This window comes from Ambystoma mexicanum, chromosome 5p, assembly GCF_040938575.1.
Source record: "Ambystoma mexicanum isolate Mex_15411 chromosome 5p, UKY_AmexF1_1, whole genome shotgun sequence".
Taxonomy (NCBI): domain Eukaryota; kingdom Metazoa; phylum Chordata; class Amphibia; order Caudata; family Ambystomatidae; genus Ambystoma; species Ambystoma mexicanum.
In genome coordinates, this window is record NC_090930.1 from 352,342,572 (window position 1) to 352,364,705 (window position 22,134).

A 22,134-nucleotide genomic window follows, 5' to 3' on the forward strand; every position below is an offset into this window, starting at 1 on the left:
TGCATGTGTCGGCCAATCTGGCGGCCCTCTACTCCTCTGTGGAGACTATACGCCAGTCGTTCTCCTTGCTGTCTTCCGGCCCAGAGGCCACCAGGGACCCCTGTGGACCTGCCCTGACCAATGCAGCCAGCTTGGTGGGGATCACATCCCTGCCACAGTCGGGAGTCGGAGGTCCAGCAGTGGTGGACACCACAGCAACTGTACCCCAGCAGATGGAGGATGTGCCGGCATCATCAGGCAGGGCACGAGCACGACGGCGTCGGTGGATTCAATCAGCCTGGATGCCGTCGTGCTGGCAGAGGCAGTTGCGTCGGAGGCAGCAGCAGAGTCAACGTGGGAGGCATCATGGCTCGGGGCCATCAACATCGGAGGGGCAGGCATCGGCCGGAGGGCAGGAGGACCCAGGACAGGAAGTGTCTTCCGTGTGGCTGCGGTTGGGCCAGCAGATAGGTGCGGAGCGGCCGCGGGCAGAAGAGGCGCGGCTCACGATGGTCAGGGCGGAGAACTCCATGCGGAGGGCCCTGAGGCGGGCCGAGTGCCTCGAGGCAATCCGCGGGGGGTTGGAGGAGCAGATGGCGTCGTCCCTGCGGACCCTCGGGGCCATGTAACAGGACCGCCTCCGGGACATAGGCGAGGAGTTTGATGATGACCTGGCCCGGAACACCACGGAGTGAGCCGCTGGACTTGCCCGCCGCCTTTGTATATAGTTCTTTAGTTTTAGGTTTCATTTGTTTCTTCTTATGATTTGGAGTCGACGGACACAGCTCCACTTTTTGTATATAGTTGCATTTTAGTTAGGGTTTTTTGTAGGTTTCCTTTGTTCAGTTGGGCTCATGGACCCTTGGATGTTTTGTACATAGTTCTTCATTGGATTGTTTTATTTTTTTATTTTTGATTTATTCTCCATGGAGCAATGGTCTTTGCATTTATTTTTATCTCTCGGATTGATTTTATTTTTAATGTGACTTTGAACAACATTTTTTTGGATTTGGATTTGTAGTTTTGATTTTTTTGGACGGACATGCAGCTTATCTTTTTTTCATTGCCATTGTAGTTTGTTTCATTTCATTTGCATACATTTTTTTTTAATACAATTTTGTTTTCATACTTCACTGTGTGGTATCATCTCATTGGTTTCATGCATGTCATGTTGGGTGTTTTCCCATTCATTTGCAACCATTGTGTGTGATGGACATGGGTTCATTTGCTTGAACATTGGGGGTGTAACATGTAATTTCCATTTCCATGTGGGTGAATGGGTTACTTGGTAGGGCCTTTTGGCTGTGGAGGCTGACCATGACGCACATGATTGGGGATTGTGAGGATCTGGGTGCAGGGGGACATGAGTGAGGGCCTGGTGGAGGCTGCCCCTGCACTGCTGGGGGGTGGGGGTGGTGGGAGACATGGGTGGGGGCCTGCTGGCAGGTGCCCCACAGTGCTGGGGGGTGGGGGGGGTGGGGAACATGAGTTGGACATGGGTGGGGGCCTGCTGGCAGGTGCCCCACAGTGCTGGGGGGTGGGGGTGCTGGGAGACATAGGTGGGGGCCTGCTGGCAGGTGCCCCACAGTGCTGGGGGGTGGGGGGTGGGGAACATGAGTTGGACATGGGTGGGGGCCTGCTGGCAGGTGCCCCACAGTGCTGGGGGGTGGGGGGGTGGGGAACATGAGTTGGACATGGGTGGGGGCCTGCTGGCAGGTGCCCCACAGTGCTGGGGGGTGGGGGTGCTGGGAGACATGGGTGGGGGCCTGCTGGCAGGTGCCCCACAGTGCTGGGGGGTGGGGGGGATGGGGAACATGAGTTGGACATGGGTGGGGGCCTGCTGGCTGGTGCCCGACAGTGCTGGGGGGCGGGGGGGTGGGGAACATGAGTTGGACATGGGTGGGGGCCTGCTGGCAGGTGCCCCACAGTGCTGGGGGGTGGGGGTGCTGGGAGACATTCGTGGGGGCCTGTGGAGGGTGCCCCTGGTGGCTGGGGGTGCAGGGGGACATGCGTTGGTGGGCAGTAGTGCAAGTTGACATGTGGGTTGGCTGGGGGGCATGGCCATGGTGGATGGGGTGCCTGCAGGACATGTGCAGGGTAGGCCCCTGTGGTGTGAGCCACCTGCAGGGGCCGTGGAGGGTGTAGAGGGAACACCTTGGGGGACCCACACGTGCAATTGCGTGTGGTGCTCCCCGCGCAACCCTGGAATACACGTACCCTGCTGTAATCGCATGTGTAACTTCCCCTGCACCCTGAAATACACCTACCCTGCTGATATCGCGTGTGGAACTTCACGCGCACCCCTGAAATACACGTACCCTGCGGAAATCGCATGTGTAACTTCCCCTGCACCCTGAAATACACGTACCCTGCTGATATCGTGTGTGGAACTTCACGCGCACCCGAAATACACGTACCCTGATGGAATCGCGTGTGGAACTTCCCACGCACCCCTGGAATACACCTACCCTGCTGTAATCGCGTGTGTAACTTCCCCTGCACCCTGAAATACACGTACCCTGCTGATATCGCGTGTGGAACTTCACGCGCACCCCGAAATACACGTACCCTGATGGAATCGCGTGTTGGACTTCCCGCGCACCCCTGGTATACACGTACCCTGCTGATTTCGCGTGTGAGACTTCCCCCGCACCCTGTAATACACGTACCCTGATGGAATCGCGTGTGGAACTTCCCGCACACCCCTGAGAGACGCGTACCCTGCTCGCACGGGCCCAATCGCGTGTGGAAATTCCCGCGCACCCCTGAAATACACGTACCCTGATGGAATCGTGTGTGGAACTTCCCGCGCACCCCTGGAATACACATACCCTGCTGTAATCGCGTGTGTAACTTACCCTGCACCCTGAAATACACGTACCCTGCTGATATCGCGTGTGGAACTTCACGTGCACCCCTGAAATACACGTACCCTGCGGAAATCACGTGTGTAACTTCCCATGCACCCTGAAATACACGTACCCTGCTGATATCGCGTGTGGAACTTCACGCGCACCCCGAAATACACGTACCCTGATGGAATCGCGTGAGGTACTTCCCGCGCACCCCAGTGATACACGTAGCCCGCTTGCTGTGCTGGTACAGGGTTAGCGCAGCCCTTTGCGCTGGATTGGGTATATTGATGGCTTTTCCCTGGACGAGAGGCGTTCTTGGGGGCGTAACTGGCGCTGCTGCAGGGTCGCTGCGCCACTGTGCGCCACGGCTGGTTTTGGTGGCTGGAATCCATGAATACGCTGTGCGCGGAATTGGATTTTAGCGCACGCGGGTGGCGCAGGGATTCGCACGTGCACACTGTGCGCCAGCCGCGTGCGCCACTTGTGCGCTGGTTTCTATGAATTACCCTCTTAAAAACAATCAGCGTTATTTCTTATTCAACACTTCATAGTCATATTCTTTTTTTTAAATGTTTCATTATTAATCTTGGTTTTTCACAAATTGAAAAATGTTCAAGTCTACAAATCAGTATACATATTTAAAATTTCAAAGGGATTATAAATTAAAATACATTCCAATTTAAAAAAAGGGAAAAAGTAAAAGAGAAAAAATTATTTTCCAAATCATTATATTACAAATTGTTCCCTCGTTCCCTCCCACCTGAAACATATCATAAGGGTCCACAATTATTTAACAATATTTCAGAAGGATGAACCCAGTCTCTTTTAAAACTCTTACAACATAAGGCAGTAAAGGGTCCTAGATGTTTTTTCTCTTGCGAGCAGTGTCCCCCCACAATATCTTAGCAGATGTTTGATTGTCTGCTTTTTTGGCTCATTACAATCTCGACAGCACGTTGTTAAATTCTCCTCATAGCCCAGAGGGGGCGAGGACTGATCCCGTACGTATCAGATTTAGTCTGACTCTCAGAAAATTCTGTCTCACTTTTGTAGCCAGAATTTTTACCAAGTATCTCAAGTTTTTTTTTATCATACTTGGAGAGGGACACTGCTGAGGTGGAGCAGCTCATTTGATCAATTGTTCTGATCCAATCTGTTGCAGCTAGTGCCTTCTTTACCTTCATTGGATTGACTGATAGTTTATCTTCATCACTGCCACAACCAATAAGGATCTTCTGTACCAACCTCCTTAGGTTATGTAACACAGATGAACCATTCGTTTGGAGGTCCCCCAGTAAATCCTTGTATAATGAATTCCCCAGGGGATTTGAGATTAATCTATAGCCCTTCCCTATAAATAGCTCTTTAGTATCAGAGGAGGCATTTATAATTCTGCTGTTAAGGGCATTTGCTTTGTGGGCAATGATGGCTGCTTTGTATATTTTATTTACTGTGTTGAAAGCTTCCATGGCTTCTGGTGAGTGGGTTTTGTTTAGCCAGTGTCCGGGCGATCGTTTGATACGTCTGAGAGAGTCAAGTTCCTCGTTAAATCAAAAGGAGGATTTTTTGTTGTTGCGTTTGGTTTTATTGACACAAGGTGCTAGGGTATCAATTGTGATGGTAAGGCATTCATGGTAAATGTCTGCCAGGGCGCAGGGGTTCTCATTGTTGATACTTTTGTTATTGAGGGTACTAGCTAACAGTGAGTTGAGGCTTTCTGCTGAGAGTTTACGGATATTTCTTGTTTCATAAGATTCCGCTTTGATGACTTTAGGTGGGTCTGGTTCATTGCACAGGATAGAGAAGTTTATACTATGATGGTCTGACCAGGGTACAATATCAATGGAATATATGGATACTATAGTATTGAGTGGTAATATCCAATCTAATATTCTCCCTTTTGTATGGGTAGGGACATTCACACGTTATGAGAAAGCCATGTCTTTGAGTGCATTGTGTAATGCTTCTGCTTTATGGTCTTGGGTATCGTTGAATCCAAGATTCAAGTCACCAAGGACTATACATTTGGTGTTGGGTTTGAGGAGTGGCGTAAGTAGTAATGGTATATTTAATTCTGGCTGAGATTTGGTATTCAGTGTTCTATAGATAGTTATTATGTTTATAGTAGTCTTGTGGTTGGTAGCTAATTTAGTTAGCCGGACTTGCTAACTGTCTGGGTTCTCTATGGGACAGGTTCTTATTTTGAGATGGTTTTTAGCGATAATGCTACTCCCCCACCTGCAGACTTCATTCTGTCCGTCCTCAGGATGGTGTAGTCTGGAGGGATGGCAATAGACAGTGATGGTCCGGAGGCTTGGCGGAGCCAAGTTTCAGTCACTATAAGTAGGTCAAATTGTTGCTCGATAATGTGGTCATGTATCTCTGTGGAATGCGCAGGAATGAAGCGTGCATTAATGAGGGCTGCTTTGAGGTATGTAGGAGGTGGTGGAGCTAGGGCTAGTGGAGGGGGGCATATATTTATGGTCCCTGTGAGGTATGTAGGAGGTGGTGGAGCTAGGACTAGTGGAGGGGGGCATATATTTATGGTCCCTGTGACAGTATTTTGTTGTTTAGCAGTGGTACTACTCTCGGGAGATTTAGTTTGAGTAGTTGGTGGGGGTACTCTCCCTAAGGTGGCAGATGTGGCAGGGGCACATGTCCTAAGGCGGTTTATGAATCTGGATCCGAGTCTTTGGGTTCTTATGAGGCCTTGTAATGGGATCTGTATTATTTGTTTAACTTTAGTGAGGTCCTTAATCGGGCACCAAGGAAAGGTGTGGTTCCGTGATCTAAGTCTGGAGCGTCAGAATCCACTGAGGATTGGAGTACTCATTTAATGCCATTTGTTGGACATTGATGAGTGTGCTTTGCTGGCACTATGTGGCTTTTGTGTTACTATAATATCTGTTTGGGTGTTGATCAAATGGTGACAATGGGGGAAAGGGTTGGTAGATGGTAGAAAAGACGTGGGACAGGGGATAGGGTAGTGACGGGGGCATGCTGCTCTAGCTAGGGCATTATCATGGATAATAAAGTGGGAGCCTGTACAGGGTAGGTCATGTGGAACAATGCAGTAGGGAAACATCATGAGTAGTAGCCAACCTGGCATATTTTAGTTGAATTTAGACGGCTAGTTGCCTATTCTCCTACTGTCCGTAGGTAGCTCAAGTGCAACACCTATGGAAGGGGTCTTGGCCAATGATAAGGCAGATAGATTAATGGGAATTTTGAAAAGGTTATAGGTGTAGATCTAGGCAGTGTCAGAGCAGTGGTACTTGCAGGCGTGCATGTATTGCTCAGCGACTAAGCACCTATAGACTAAAATAGATTGGTCGAGGCATTGGGCTAATGCATTTTCAGGTAATCTAGGTACAACTAAGCAACTAGGAGCTAAACATGGGTTGGCAGAGGCAGTGGGCTAATGCATTTTCAAGCAGTCTCGGTACAATGAAGCAACTGGAGGCTAAAATGGGTCGGCAGAGGCAATGGGCTAATAAATTTTCAGGCAATCTAGGTACAACTAGGCAACTAAGAGCTAAAAATGGGTTGGCAGAGGCAATGGGCTAATGCATTTTCAGGCATGCTAGGTACAACTAAGCAACTGGATGCTAAGATGGGTTAGCATAGACAGAGAATTTAAAGATTTTACACAGTTTGAATAGCAGTTCTACAGATCTGTGCTAAAGTGACTAAGCAATGGCAGATTATTAAACATAGTAATGCAGTAGTGTTCAATGGTGCATGAAGCTGTTAGGAGCAAGTTGTGGGCCGTTGTGTAATCGGGTAATTAAATGGGTCAGCACATTGCGTGGAGCCCAGTGGGAAACTCGAGAAGAGAATAGCGAGCAAATAGTGCTCTGGGCTTAACTAAAGTGCATTGTGCATAGCGAGGAATTAAATGCTAAAAGTGTGGTCAAGACAACAGCAAGAATAAGAGTACAAAACTCAATGTGAGGGTATGCAAGTAAGAACAATTAGCATTAACTATGGAGGGATTCACACCGTAATGGCAAGGGTTATAGAAGAAATAGGAGGGGTCAGTAGGCTGGATATAAGTGTTCAGATATACTGGGAGACAGAAGTAAATTCAAACATGATGAGGCTCGGGTGAGGGAGGTAGCTAGGTACATTGGAATCCAGGGTTGAAATATATGACTCAGAATAGGTGAGTCAGGGTGGCACGCATGGTCAAGCAGGGCTGCATACAATTATAGTGCATGTAACAGAGTCTATAACAGTGTAAAATAGATTTACCGTCCTAGCCCGACTCTAGACAGGCTCGAGACAGGCGCCTTAGTTCATGCGCCTTAATTCATGCGTCTTAGTTCATGCGCCTTCCATCAGGAAGCCGGCTCACGTCTGCCGGCGTGTGATTATAACAGATGTACACTCGATGCCCAATCAGATTTCAGGGGTGGGTGCAGACGATGTTTGGTAGGGTGATGCTTTCCTGCAATGACTAGGCGGCCATCTTCAACTGTGCAATCCCTCGTGGAGCACAATGGAGGTGAGTGAAATAAAGGTTCAAAGAAAAGGGAGAACAGCCTATTTCATGGCTATGACTGCAACTGGGGTGCAATCAGCAATTGTAGGTAGACCATAGCTGAGGATCGCAGTTCGCCATGCTGAAGGCAGTGATCAGCTGATTTCAACGAATGCAGCGCACAGGGCCCACAGGCTTACCTGGGTGCTCTGAGCTCGTCGGATGGGAGCAGGCACTGCTCCTACAGTGGAAGAGGGGCTCCAGATGCTCTGGGAGGATGGGGACTTCTAAGCAGGCTCGAGACAGGCGCCTTAGTTCATGCGCCTTCGATCAGGAAGCCGGCTCACGCCTGCTGGTGTGTGATTGGAACAGATGTACACTCGATGCCCAATCAGATTTCAGGGGTGGGTGCAGACGATGTTTGGTAGAGTGATGCTTTCCTGCAATGACTAGGCGGCCATCTTCAACTGTGCAATCCCTCATGGAGCACAATGGAGGTGAGTGAAATAAAGGTTCAAAGAAAGGGGAGAACAGCCTATTTCGTGGCTATGACTGCAACTGGGGTGCAATCAGCAATTGTAGGTAGACCGTAGCTGAGGATCGCGGTTCGCCGTGCTGAAGGCAGTGATCAGCTGATTTCAATGAATGCAGCGCACAGGGCCTGCAGACTTACCTGGGCGCTCTGAGCTCGTCGGATGAGAGCGGGCACTGCTCCTACAGTGGAAGAGGTGCTCCAGCTCCTCTGGGAGGACGGGGACTTATGATTTATATGAGGTTTTAATTGATTTGTACATTTTATGGCTTGGGCCGATTAAAGTGTTATTTGATTGATAAGTATTCCTTTTGTTGATAGTGTTCCTGTTATCATAGGGCAGTGCTACATTAACATAAATCCTGGAGGATTTCTGATTTCCAAATATGAGCTTTATGAAAGCGGTTTAATAAGGCAACTTTTCGTCAGCTACATCAGTCATTGCATTCTAAAAGATCATTTTTTTTCGAAGTTTTGCTTCCTTAATTTGATGTGTAAAGAAGTTGGACTCCAGTTATTTGCTAAGTGGAGAGGAATTGTTTAATAGGGATAGAATATTAAAGCAGATTGCAAATTCATTTTCCAATACATGTTTAGCTCCTGGATCCAAACGATCCTAGTTCAGAGGTTAGAGATGTGTCAAGAGTGTGTCAAATTATTGCAAACTAAATCAGAGAATACATTTTCCAAGATCAAGTCAATCATGGAGGTCATAAGGTAGATTGTGTAATTATTCAATTAATTGTTTTAAACAGAAAGGGATCACCTATTGATCTGACCAACAAAGTAGTATAGGCGTTTCTGGTAGGTCGATTGCATCATCCCTAGAAAACATCACATTTAGATTGTGTCCATTCAAGTGTGTTCAGTTCAATACTTGCTGCTTAAACTTGAAAATAAATCCGACACTCTGTTCCTTAAATTTGTCATTAGGCCCAGGGAACAATATAGAAATAAGAACGTCCAGGTTTCATTTGGTGAGATTGTACATCAAAGGCGAAATAATTCACAGTTATTGAGGCTTGATGTGGAAATGGTGGCCATAAATTAACATTAATTAAAAACAAATGCTAACCCTCCACCCATTCCACGGGGTGATGTTGGAGAATTCATTTTTAACCAGCTGGCATCGTTTTTACTGGGGCATGTCTGTAAATATGGTTTTGATTATACATTGTAACGTTATCATAAATATGTAGGCAGTGTTTCACGCCTCATCATGCGTTCACCAGCATGCCATGGAGATATGTATTCTTCTCCTAAATGTTAAAGGGTTTATCCTCACTAGCCTTAGGAGAATGTGAGACTAGTGGGACATGCGCATGTTCAGGTTGTGCATCTTGGCTGGAGTAGCAGAATTCGTTTTCAATGTAGACGACTTGCACAAGTATCTGTATGTTAGGCTGAACTCAGTAAGGCAGTAGGTAGAACAAATTGTGGCATGGAGGTCATGTTTGTAGTCCCTTGTGCCTTGTCAGTGTAAAGTAGGTTTCACCTAGGACACTTTGGTAGTCATGATAGATCGTTGGTTGTGGCTAGAAGGGTGGACGTTTCCTGCAGGAATCCTGACATATTCAACGTAAATACCCACCGCGGTCTGCAATAGATCCAGACTTTAGCATTGACATGTCATGGTGAATCTAATGGTGCTGAACAGGATTCTTTTACTGTTGGACCATTCATCCTGAATGCAGACAATGCTTGATTCCAGCCATTCTTTCCAAAGTACTCTTTTTCCTAAAGCTTTGATAGTTCAAACACTTGATCATGCCGTTCCTATTAGTTCACTATCCAAAACTATAAAACAAATAAGCTAGTTATTTTTCCCATAAAAGTCTATCTTCACATCTAATCTGTTTAGTTTAGTTTAGTTTAGTTTATTACTTGTATTGCGCACCAAACCCGCAGGTAGTCGGGCGCATCATAAAAGATAACTCACAGCTTAGTTGTACATGGTATACAATACAATACAATATGCACTATTACAATTTTTACAATTTACCTATATAGAGAGAATATTTATACATTATATACAAAAATGAGTATATACAAAATCTTTGCAAGCAACCATACTGAGTAGGATCTGGAATAATAGAGGGTAGGATCTAGGAGAGGAGGGCGAGCGCCAAATCACGCTTAGCCATCAGAGTCTTTGAACATTTTTATAAGGGTGTGGCGAAATTTTGTAAAGGATGGTTCTAGTCTGAGTAGGGTAGGGAATGAATTCCAAAGTTGGGTGGCCTTGACCTGGAAGCTGTTGCCTCCCACTTTGGCCAATTTGAATCTGGGGGTCAGGAGGCAATTAGTATTTGACTGTCTGGTTAGTCTTGTCTCAGATTTAGTGATGATTCTGTCCATAAGATATCTGGGGGCCACTTTGTTTACACATTTATGTGTAAGGGAGGCGACTTTAAGTTTTATTTTGTCCATTGTCGACAGCCAGTTGTAGGCTCTTCTGGTGTCCGAGATTTGGTTTCTCCTGGAAATTCCGAGCGCGGCTCTAAGGGCGTTGTTTTGCAGGAGTTGGATTTTATTAGTTATTTGCTTACTGGCCCCAATATACATGGCATTGCAGTAATCAAGTCTTGATAATATAAGAGCTCTAGCAAGGGTGATGCAGCTGTCATTAGATAGGAAAGCTCTGCCCGCTCTGATTAATTTACAAGTATAGGCAGTGGCCGAGGACAACGTATTTACCTGTTTGTTAAGCGTTAAGGCAGAATCCAGATAAAAACCTAATGTTTTTACTTCCTTAGCAGTTGGAATGATGTTATTGTCGACGCTAAAGGAGGAGTAGTTTGGGCTAAGTTTCTTTAACGATATTTGTGTACCCAGGATAAGGATCTCTGTCTTGTCATCATTCAGGCATAGTCCATGAGTGGCCATCCATGCCTGGATGATGAGGTAAACCTTGTTTACCAAGGCCAAATCCTTTTCATAATCACCAGTAATAGGTAGGAGGATCTGCGTATCATCTGCATAGTTAGTGTAGGTGATACCCAGAAGATCCAAATCATCGAAAAGGGGCTTAGTGAAAATATTATACAAGGTAGGCGAGACGCATGAACCCTGGGGAACACCACACGAGATAGGGATAGGGTCAGCTGAGGCAATGGGAGAGAATACTCTCATGGTGCGATCACTGAGGAAGGATTGTATCCAAGCTGTAGCTTCTGGGGAGAAGTGTGCTGCCGAGTCCAAGTGGCTGCACAGGACCTGGTGATCGACCAGGTCGAACGCGGCTGATAAGTCCAGAAGCAGCAGGAGAGCTAGGTCGCCTCTGTCCCTGAGGTCATCAATCTGTGCCTTCAAGTCAATTAATGCAGTTTCAGTCCCGTGTTGGGGCCGGAAGCCTGATTGTCTAGATCCCAACAGGTGATTAGATTCTAAATGTTTTTGGATTTGTAGATAGGCTATTTTATCTATGATTTTCAAGAGGAATGGTACCGTGGTAATGGGTCGGTAATTTGTAGGAATTAGTGGGTCTAAAGTTTGTTTCTTTAGTAGGGGGAGCACCCAGGATTCCTTAAGGTTAGTGGGGATACTGTTGGACCTAAATGATGCGTTGATCAGTTTAGTGATAAAGGGTGATAGTTCTCTGGCTGCATCTTTTATGAGTTGGGCAGGGCACTGGTCACCTTGGCAGTTAGAGGGTTTGAGAGAGAGTATAGTCTTTTCTGTCTCGAGAATAGTAACTTTTGAAAATTTGAATCGTGTTAGTGTGTCGGAAATAGTGGGCAGGGTTGAAGTGGTAATGTTGGGCGGGTTTATTGTTAGTGAAGCTTTTTTATTCTTAATTTTTGTTTGAAGAGTAGCAACTTTGCCTGTCAGTGCTTGTTGGATATTCGAGCACCAAAGTTTGTCCTTAATGCAGTTGTCAGGTATGGGGATGGGTGCTTCGAGTTCTTTGAGGATGGCAAAGAGTTCCTTAGTACTGGAGTTAGCTTGGGCTATTCTTGAATTGTAGGATTCACGTTTGGCTAAGAGAATTTCTTTCTTGTAGAGAGCAGAGATAGCGCGCAGATTAGTTTTATTTTCTTCGGAGGGGTGAGCTTTCCATAGTGATTGGCAGGATCTTTTTTTGGTGCGTAGTGTTTTTAAGTGGGGTGTGTACCAGGAGTTGAGATGCGCCTTAGGTTTGCTTTTTCTAATTTTGAGTGGCGCGATTGTGTCCAGTGAGGTGGTCATGGTGTTATTGAAGATTTTGGTCAGGGCGTCTGGTCCCAGGTTTTCTGGGAGGGCATTAAGGGTGGGTAAGATGAGGGGGAGTAGTTTATCGCAGGTGATGTTTTTTTTGTTGCGAGTAGGGACTGATGGAGCTAGTGGTGTGGGCAGTGCAGTAGTTTTCTCAGTGTTAATAGTAAAGGTTATCAGGTGGTGGTCTGACCATATCACAGGCGAGTTGGAAGAGATAGTCACATTGCAATTATGGTCCGCTATCCAATCCAGAGTTCTTCCTTTGGAATGTGTAGGGTCTAGTACTTTTTGGGTGAGACCTTGTTCTGTAAGGATATTTGCCACAGTAGAGGCATGTGCGTCTTTTGGGTCGTTATGCCCTAAGTTAAAGTCTCCTAATACGATTACCTGGGAGGAGTTTTTTAGATTGTTTGATATGATATTAGATAAGTCGTCTTGGAAGGTACCAATGGAGTTTGGAGGTCTGTATATTAGGTGGATAGTAAGAGTTTGGGTACAATTTAAGTTAAGTTTGGCTGATAGGTTCTCGCATGAATTGGTATCAAGATGTGGTATGAGTCTGATAGGTAAGTTATCTTTTGCAATAAGTGCAATTCCACCACCTCGTGCCTCAGTTCTGTCTGCTCTAAAGATAGTGTAGCCTTTAGGGATAGCTAGTGATAATGCTGGACCTGCCGCAGCGTGCAACCACGATTCAGTGACTGCTAATAGGTCTAGTTGTTCTAGCTGTATGATCTCTGATATCTCAATGGCGTGTGCCACCAGGGATCTGGCATTTATTAGAGCTCCTTTAAGAGTATGGCACGGTAGGTTGGCTAGTGCTGTAGTCTGTGTTATTTGTGTTTGGTTACCTTTGGTTTTACTAATATTGGTGACGGGTGAAATGCAGGATCTGTTGTTACTAGGTGCTAGTGTTCTGGCGAGAGGTTCATACAGTTTAGGCAGTCTTGCCCGGAGTTTGCTATTTCTGATAGGGGTTGAGCACGGTAGAGATAGCAGTAATTCTTGCATGGTTAGATTGGAAAGCCATCAATTCGTACTAGCGTTTAGTTTGGCACTGTTTCATAACACATGGCTCCCAAAATGTTCAACACTATTTCAACACTTTCTACGTCTTGTTAATGTATAGTTTTAAAAATGATGGAAGATGATTTAAAAAGAAGTCATGAAAGATCCATTTGCTACTGATATTGGCAAGGGCAGCAGCTCTTGTACATGATACAATATACATAATGTACACTCTGAATCTGTCTGTACGGCTGACAAAATATTGCTAAGATATAAGAGGAACTACATTTCACACTAAATTGAGTTAAAATGTCAAGTCTTGTTTGATGTAGCCTTTTGAAAGTATCTGTACACAATGTCCTTTTATTTTCGCTGATTCTTTTGTTTACGTTCATTTACCTGCAATTTCCAGCCAACAAACAATCCAGCTGAACTTGCTTCCTGCATTATGCTCTCTACGCTTTCATTTCCCAAGTGGATTGAATGCAGAATAACTGATAGGCACACAAGCACTGCTGTAACGGCCCCCACTCCGCCCCCTGCAGTGCGGGTGGGCACTGCCACCACATGTCCTGGAAGGGGGGCCACCTTAGATAAAAAGAACATCATTTTTAGTCACTCTGCCCTCATAAAGAAATTATTTCTGTTATACAGAGTAACAGAAATAATTTCTTTATGAAGGCAGAATGACTGCAAAAAGAAACTATTTCTTTTTGAAGTCCGAGGGCTCCCCAACACCATGACAAACCCTTAAAATGTTGGAAGAGGTGCTAACGTCATGGGTGGTGGGGGAGGGACACACTTATTTGTGTGGGGCATCTCACTTCTGTATGCATTCTTTTTAGACTATCCTAGTGCAGCTTCAATGTTACAAGAAGTTAACTCTCTCCTTTAAGTCTGAACGAACCAACTTATGGACTGCTGTGAGAAGAAGCAGTCTCCCTGGCATGCAAGTACTAAGCCCACATTAAGATTTCAATTGCCTAAAGAATTATGCATTTGAATGCAGGTACTAACAGTGACATGCTTTACGTAGAGTTATTGTTGGGCCTTTATTAACAACGAAACCCAGGTGCTGTTTAACATCTGTGTCCTGTTCTTCCGGCAACGGCTCTGTAGGTCAGCCAGATCAAGTCAACATAGCCCTCAATTTCAAGCGGAGAGGGGGGGCGCTAAAGCCCAGTTAGCTCAATGGTGTTGCACCACTACTTGTGTTTAATCCATTGGTTACTTATTGGTAATCATCATTAATCTTCATTATTCATAACCCTATTCTTCCTCGGCCCAGTACTTGTGTATGAGGCACTTTAACTCATACACAAATACTGACATGCGGTAGTGGGACATGGAGGTAATGCCTGGGTTAGTTACCTGTAATCCTCATTAATCCTAGTCCCACTCTTCCTCATCCAAGTACTCACCTATGAGGCAAGGAGACTCATAGGTGAGTACTGGGACAAGGAAAAGGGATGTGGAGGTCATTTTGAGAAGCTGATTTTTAAAGTTGGGACAGGGGGTGGGAGGGAGAGGGGATGTGTGTGGAGATGTTACTGGGATTTTGGGATAAACAGGCATAATATGTGGTATTAGTGGCTAGAGAGGCATTTTCGTGCAGCCAGTCTAGTCATTTCAGTTTGCCTTGAGTTTTTTTAACTGGGCTTCTCTGATAAAGCAGTCCTTCTAAGTGTAATTACCTGGCTAGACTGGCATTTGAGTGTTGCCAGTCTTGCCATTTTCTACTGCAACATTGTATATTTTTCTGGGCATTTGTGATAAAAGAACCATGATAAGTGATATTGGGGGTCATTACGAGTTTGGAGGTAGCATGGTGCTATTAGCGCCATGGCTGCCTCCAAAGTCGTGTCCGGGTCGGGGTTCCCTGAATGGGGACTTTCCGGGTCATTCCAATCTTGGAGGACCCGGTAAGTCTCCATTAAAAAAAAAAAAAACATTAAAAAACCCATCCCCATCCCCATTCGAGCCCCCATAGGGCTCAATGGGAATGGGGAGGAAGCTAATAACGGGCCCGTTAATAATTAGCTCCCTGGTCCCTTAGCGGCTACCGCTAAGGACGGCAGGTTTTACCAGCTGGCCTTAGTGGGACCAGCTAAGGGACCTCGGAATGTGGCAGTAAGGGATTAATGGCACTGGCATCCTTACCAGCGCTTTTAACCCCTTACATGGCTCGCAGGGGGGCCCCAACATTGTTGTTATGCCACTGCACACTGAGCGTTACTTGAAAGCCAGTTCACTATATTCAAGGACAGACCACTGCCATGATTCATTAAGCCCTGGTCTTCCATTTTGATTCTTAAGAATAAGCATAATAAACTGAGGAGAGGGCTGCAATACGAAGGGAGTATAATGTTTGCCTTCAGTCTTGGTTCTATTGCACTTGGACTGGTGGCAAGTTCGAAATACCGACTTCGAAACACATGAAGACATACACTCTCTGCATGTGTCTGGAATAGAGTTGGCTTGTAGCTTATTATGGCTGTATAGTAGTTTGCAACTTCATATTAGTAGATCTGCACATGTATATTTATTTATTTATTTATTTATTTATTTATTTATTTGGATTTGTAGAGCGCACATCTGCCCGGGGGCATCGTGGCGCTAAGAATTCTTACTTGTTACAGGCATACATGGTGAGTATACAGATATACAGATTAGCATAGACGCGTTTTTTCATACATTTGCTGTTATTTCCATAATTACAGTGGTGAGAATACAGGTGAGGCGGGGTTAGTGGAACAGTGTGGTTTTGAGTAGTCTACGGAAGGCATGGTATGATTTTTCGCTTCTTAAGGCGCGATACCTATGGTATTTGCTTCTCGTCCGTCTAAACCAGGGTCTCAAGCAGCCAAAGACGGATCTGCACCTGAGGAGCAGTTGCATGCCTGGGGCAAGGCCTACAGCGGGCACCATAGACCGCAGGCATACCACATGTCATCTATCTCCACAGAGGGGCCTGTGCCTAGGTAGGCGGTGTTATCTAATGGCTAAGAAAGAAGTCCCATGTGAGGCCATTGGGGTGTGAGGTTTGTGTGTGGAGGGGGAGGATGAGGACATTGAGGGCCTGCCTTTGGCGTCATTTTGAGATTAGAAGGTGGTGTGCCTGCTGCAAATATTGGCATGAGACAGGAGGCTGTGTAGGTAACTGTGGAAGAATCAGCACATCCTCCTAATGCATGCTCATATGATGCAGCACTAAACACCTTCTCTGACATCTCCACGCAGAGAATAGCTCGTCCTTCAACTGAAGAAAGCAACCATGAAACCATGCTGCCACTGCTGGTAGGTGGATTTCAGCAGGCATGTGTTCTACGTGATGCAGTATTTGCCACTCAACATCAGGCTGCACTGCATCACAGAGAGGTGTTCACACTTTCTCCTGCCTGGAAGACTCACTGCTCAGTGGTGGCCTCTTTTCAGCTCTCTCTCTCTCTTCAGCTAGGCATCTTTGTGGAGGGGGAACACGCACCAAAAAAGGATTGCCAGGCTGCAGGAGTTGTTGCGACAGAGAGGACGGGACATTGCCATCAAGGCTGATAGGAAGGTGCAACAGGTTGAGAGCCATGCCCTCTCCAAGGGCAGATGTGTTGGAGGACAAGAAGCAGCAGACAGAGCAAAGTTATCCAGGCCAGGCGGCAGCACAGGAGGCTGTCATTACAAGGCCACATCGAGGCCAAACAGTGTATGCCCCGTGTGCTGGCCAGAATTGTGGAGGAGTCTGGCAAGGCTGCCCATGACAATGAGACAAGGATGAGATTTGTCCTGCAGACCCTCCACGTAGAGAGGGAAGCCCAAATCCAGAAAGCAGATGTGGAGGGAGATTTGGTCTTGGGCTGAACATGGGCTGCACTGGAGAAAGACTTGGACCTTTAATGTAGGTGTTTAGTTATATAGGTTTTTTAATTATTATTTGGGATGGAAAGACTTAGGTTTCCTTTCACACCTTACCATTTGTTACATATGTTCCACTTTTTCACATCTTGTGTGCTTTAACAACTTTACTCTATTTTGTATTTCTATCTTAGGAGTTGCTTTGTTATTGTAGCACATGGTGTATCTATTGGCTTGCTGCTGTATGTGTGTATGAGGGGTTTAGTGTGCATGTCACTCTCTGTTTGGCACATCATCCCCATGTTCTAGGGTCTGAGCTATTAGAGTCAAATAGTTAGATGCTATGCTCTGTGTGCTAATGTTAAACTGACATGTTAATGTCGGGCCTGCAGGTGTACTTTCCTGGGCTGAGGGAATTGTGTTTCATAATGAGTACATATTGCTAGTGATGATTTTCATTGCAAAGGAGGACAGCTTGTAGAAGTCGTTGTAGGGGTTGTGAACCGTGTCACACTCATCTGTGCAGCCAAGCCCCTTGCTTTGCCTTTCCTACATGTTAGGCAACTGGCCAACCCTCTGGCAGCCATCCTAAGGGTTGTGGTAACATACTGCAGTGTAGTTCATGTGTCTACAACTTTGGAGTTTGCCGAAGCAGATCCAGAGGTCCTGCTCCTCACACACCAGGTAGGCTCCCAGTAATCATTGCATTGCCTCTCTTTTTCCCTTCAGGCCAGATAATCCATGTTCTCATTGTTGACATTGCTTCTCACAGACACAAACATGGACATGTCATTGCTCCTACCCAACATATGTCCCCACGCATGAACTCTGCCTCACTACACGAGAAGTGATTTTCCCCTATATGCACTCGACTACAAGGCACTCATCATACATTGGAAAGCTGATCCCCACACACAGCTTGTTTTACTTCATGACTGCCACCTCTTTATCATCCAAAAGCCTAGAAAGGGAAACCCTAATTAAACTGGCACCCAGGGGCGTTGCTAGGGGGGGTTAAGGGGGCTATAGCCCCTGATCTTTTGGTTGTAGCCCCGGATAGAACCTCAGGAGCTACAGCCAAAAGCCTAGCTAGCCCCCAGTCCCAACAGTTCCGACATCAGCGTAGCCCCGTGTCTTTTCCAGACCTAGCAACTCCCCTGCTGGCACCACACAATTAATAACACAGAAACCCCAAGCAATGAAAACATTTTTGAGAAAACATGTAGAACCATCTACATTGGTATCTACATAGGTATCTAAGTGCTGACTGTTTGAGTATTCCTCATGCACATCCTCCTTTCATGGGGATATGTTTGTGAAAATATCATAGCTACAAGTTGCAGAACCAATCAAACGGTCAATGGTGTTGACAATGTGGACCATCATGCACATGTGTGCCAACACAACAGGTAGTCTTGCACTTCCACAGCAATGAAGGCCCCATCCTCTGTAATTGAGGCAATAGTAGATGAGTAGTGACAATCCATTGGCCCCTTGGGTAACTGTGTGCTTTGTACAGTTAACTGATATCCAGGGAAATGTGAAATGATCATTTGGCACCAAAGCCAAAGAAAGCAGCAAATGGAGATTCCTTTTTTGGGCCATGGGCCATTGCATGGAGTGTGTCCAAAACATGTAAATAGAGTGGTCCACAGAGTACTCAAAATACATGTGATGTTTCATCATTTTGTGGAGGTTGTGGCTCCACATGTAAGAGAGTTTGGTGAGGATTCGTCAAGGGGGGGCAATGTTATAGAGGGGGTCCCAAAACCTTTGTTTTTCCCATAGACTGAATGGGAAAAAAATGTTGCTCGCGCCTACAGCCCATACCGCTGGACGGATTTTACCAAATTTGGACCAGGAGCAGCGGCTTGGTCCCGAAAGCGTGCTTTTGCAAATTTGGTGAAAATCCGTCCAGTAGTATTTTTTAAAATGACCAAAAAGTAGGTAAAAAAAAAAGAGTGATATCTGTGTTCGGTCCGCGGACACACTTCCCTGTTCGCTCCGCGGACAGTGTCCTGATTGGCCAATCGGCTTGCGTGATGTCCACGGACATGCGACGTGTTCGCTGATTGGACGGTGTTAAGCGTGAAGCGCGTCAGATTTTCGGTAGCGCCCGCCATCTTGGATTCGCGGACGTCCGCGGACAGCGCGGTGAAAGTTTGTTCTAAATGTGTATTTAGTAGAGTGTGTTGGTGTGTAGGAGTGTTTGGGGAGTATGGAAGGGTATGAGATAGGTTAAATGTTGTTCTTTTTTATGTGATAGACATTATTTTTGTGTTCGATTTGTCTGCGGACATCACGGGTGTTCTGAAATGTTCTAAATAAACTGAATGGGGAGTGTTTTGAGGACTCAATATGTGTCCGTTTTGTTCGCAAGTAAGCTGAAACTGTTCTAAATAAACAAAATGGGGGTGTTCAGGGGACGCTGTCCGTATTGTTCTGTGGCAAGTTGAATGTGTTCTAAGAACACTCGTGGTGTCCTAAAATGTTCGCAAATAAACAAAATAGGGGTGTTCTGGGGACGCTGTCCGTATTGTTCGTTGTCAAGTTGAAAGTGTTCTAAGAACTTTCGCTTTGTCCTGAAATGTTTGCAGGGGGTGTCCTGAAGACGCTGTCCGTATTGTTCGATGGCAAGTTGAAAGTGTTCCAAGAATACTCGGGGTGTCCTGAAATGTTTGCAAATAAACAAAATGGGGGTGTTCTGAGGACGCTGTCCGTATTGTTCGTTGTTAAGTTGAAAGTGTTCTAGGAACTCTCGCATTGTCCTGAAATGTTCGTACATAAACAAAATGGGGGTGTGTTCTAAGAACACACGCGTTGTCCTGAAATGTTCTAAGAACACTCGGGGTGTCCTGAAATGTTCACAAATAAACAAAATAGGGGTGTTCTGGGGGCGCTGTCCGTATTGTTCGTTGTCAAGTTGAAAGTGTTCTAAGAACTCTCGCGTTGTCCTGAAATGTTCGTATGGGGTGTCCTGAAGACGCTGTCCGTATTGTTCGATGGCAAGTTGAAAGTGTTCTAATTACACTCGGGGTGTCCTGAAATGTGCGCAAATAGACAAAATGGAGGGGGGTTCTGAGGACGCTGTCCGTATTGTTCGATGGCAAGTTGAAAGTGTTCTAAGAACTGTCTCGGTGTCCTGAAATGTTTGCAGGGGGTGTCCTGAAGATGCTGTGCATATTGTTCAATGGCAAGTTGAAAGTGTTCTAAGAACTCTCGCGTTGTCCTGAAATGTTCGTACATAAAGAAAATGGGGGCGTGTTCAAGAACACACGCATTGTCCTGAAGTGTTCTAAGAACTCTCGCAGTGTCCTGAAATGTTCGTAGGGGGTGTCCTGAAGACGCTCTAAGAACACTCACGGTGTCCTGAAATGTTCGCAAACAAACAAAATGGGGGTGTTCTGGAGAGGCTGTCCGTATTGTTTGTTGTCAAGTTGAAAGTGTTCTAAGAACTCTCGCGTTGTCCTGAAATGTTCGTAGGGAGTGTCCTGAAGACGTTGTCCGTATTGTTCGATGGCAAGTTGAAAGTAATCTAATTACAATCGGGGTGTCCTGAAATGTTCGCAAATAAACAAAATGGGGATGTTCTGAGGACGCCCTCCGTATTGTTCGATGGCAAGTTGAAAGTGTTCTAAGAACTGTCTCGGTGTCCTGAAATGTTCACAGGGGGTGTCCTGAATACGCTGTCCGTATTGGTCGATGGCAAGTTGAAAGTGTTCTAAGAACTCTTGCGTTGTCCTGAAATGTTCGTATATAAACAAAACGGGGGCATGTTCAAGAACACACGCATTGTCCTGAAGTGTTCTAAGAACTCTCGCGGTGTCCTGAAATGTTCGTAGGGGGTGTCCTGAAGACGCTCTAAGAACACTCACGGTGTCCTGAAATGTTCGCAAATAAACAAAATGGGGGTGCTCTGAGGACGCTGTCCGTATTGTTCGTTGTCAAGTTGAAAGTGTTCTAAGAACTCTCACGTTGTCCTGAAATGTTCGCACATAAACAAAATGGGGGTGTGTTCTAAGAACACACGCGTTGTCCTGAAGTGTTCTACGAACTCTCGCGGTGTCCTGAAATGTTCGTATATAAACAAAATGGGGGCATGTTCAAGAACACACGCATTGTCCTGAAGTGTTCTAAGAACTCTCACGGTGTCCTGAAATGTTCATAGGGGTTGTCCTGAAGACGCTGTCCGTATTGGTCAATGGAAACTTGAAAGTGTTCTAAGAACTGTTTCGGTGTCCTGAAATGTTTGCATATAAACAAAATGGGGGTGTGTTCTAAGAACACACGCGTTGTCCTGAAATGTTCATAGGGTGTGTCCTGAGGACGCTGTCCGTATTGTTCGTTGTCGAGTTGAAAGTGTTCTAAGAACTTTCGTGGTGTCCTGAAATGTTCGCAAGGGGTGTACTGAAGATGGTGTCCGTATTGTTCGATGGCAAGTTGAAAGTGTTCTAAGAACACTCGGGGTGTCCTGAAATGTTTGCAAATAAACAAAATGGGGGTGTTCTGAGGACGCTGTCCGTATTGTTCGTTGTCAAGTTGTAAGTTTTCTAAGAACTCTTGCGTTGTCCTGAAATGTTTGCACATAAACAAATTGTGGGTGTGTTCTAAGAACACACGAGTTGTCCTGAAATGTTTGTAGGGGGTGTCCTGAGGACGCTGTCCGTATTGTTTGTTGTCGAGTTGAAAGTGTTCTAAGAACTTTTGCGTTGTCCTGAAATGTTCATAGGGGGTGTTCTGAAGACGCTGTCCGTATTGTTCGCTGGCAAATTGAAAGTGTTCTAAGAACACTGGTAATGTCCGCGGACATTAAAAGTTTCCATAGGCCATAGTTAAAATGTTTTACTCTATGGGTGTGATATGCTGCGGTGGTTGTGGCCAGGGCATAGAGTGTTGGGTGCATGGCCAAATGGCTTTTTGGGTCAAAAACAAATGTATAAGGAACAAAGTTATAAAATACTATGGGTGTGATATGCTGTGATGGTTGTGGCCTGGTTTAGTAACTGGAGTACATGTATTTCTTGTTAATTTCTGTGATAAAAGAAAATAGCATGTTAGTATTAGTATTTTGCAATGACTTTCAACATTTTTTTTTTTTTTTGGACCCTCATCTTTTGTAGATTACAAACCAGAGTACTGTGCACTTTGCTCAGTTTCTGTGTTCGTTGCTAAAATCATTGGGTCTGTGGGAGAAAAAAAATCCATGTTGGATTAAAAAAATACCTTTTTCTGTT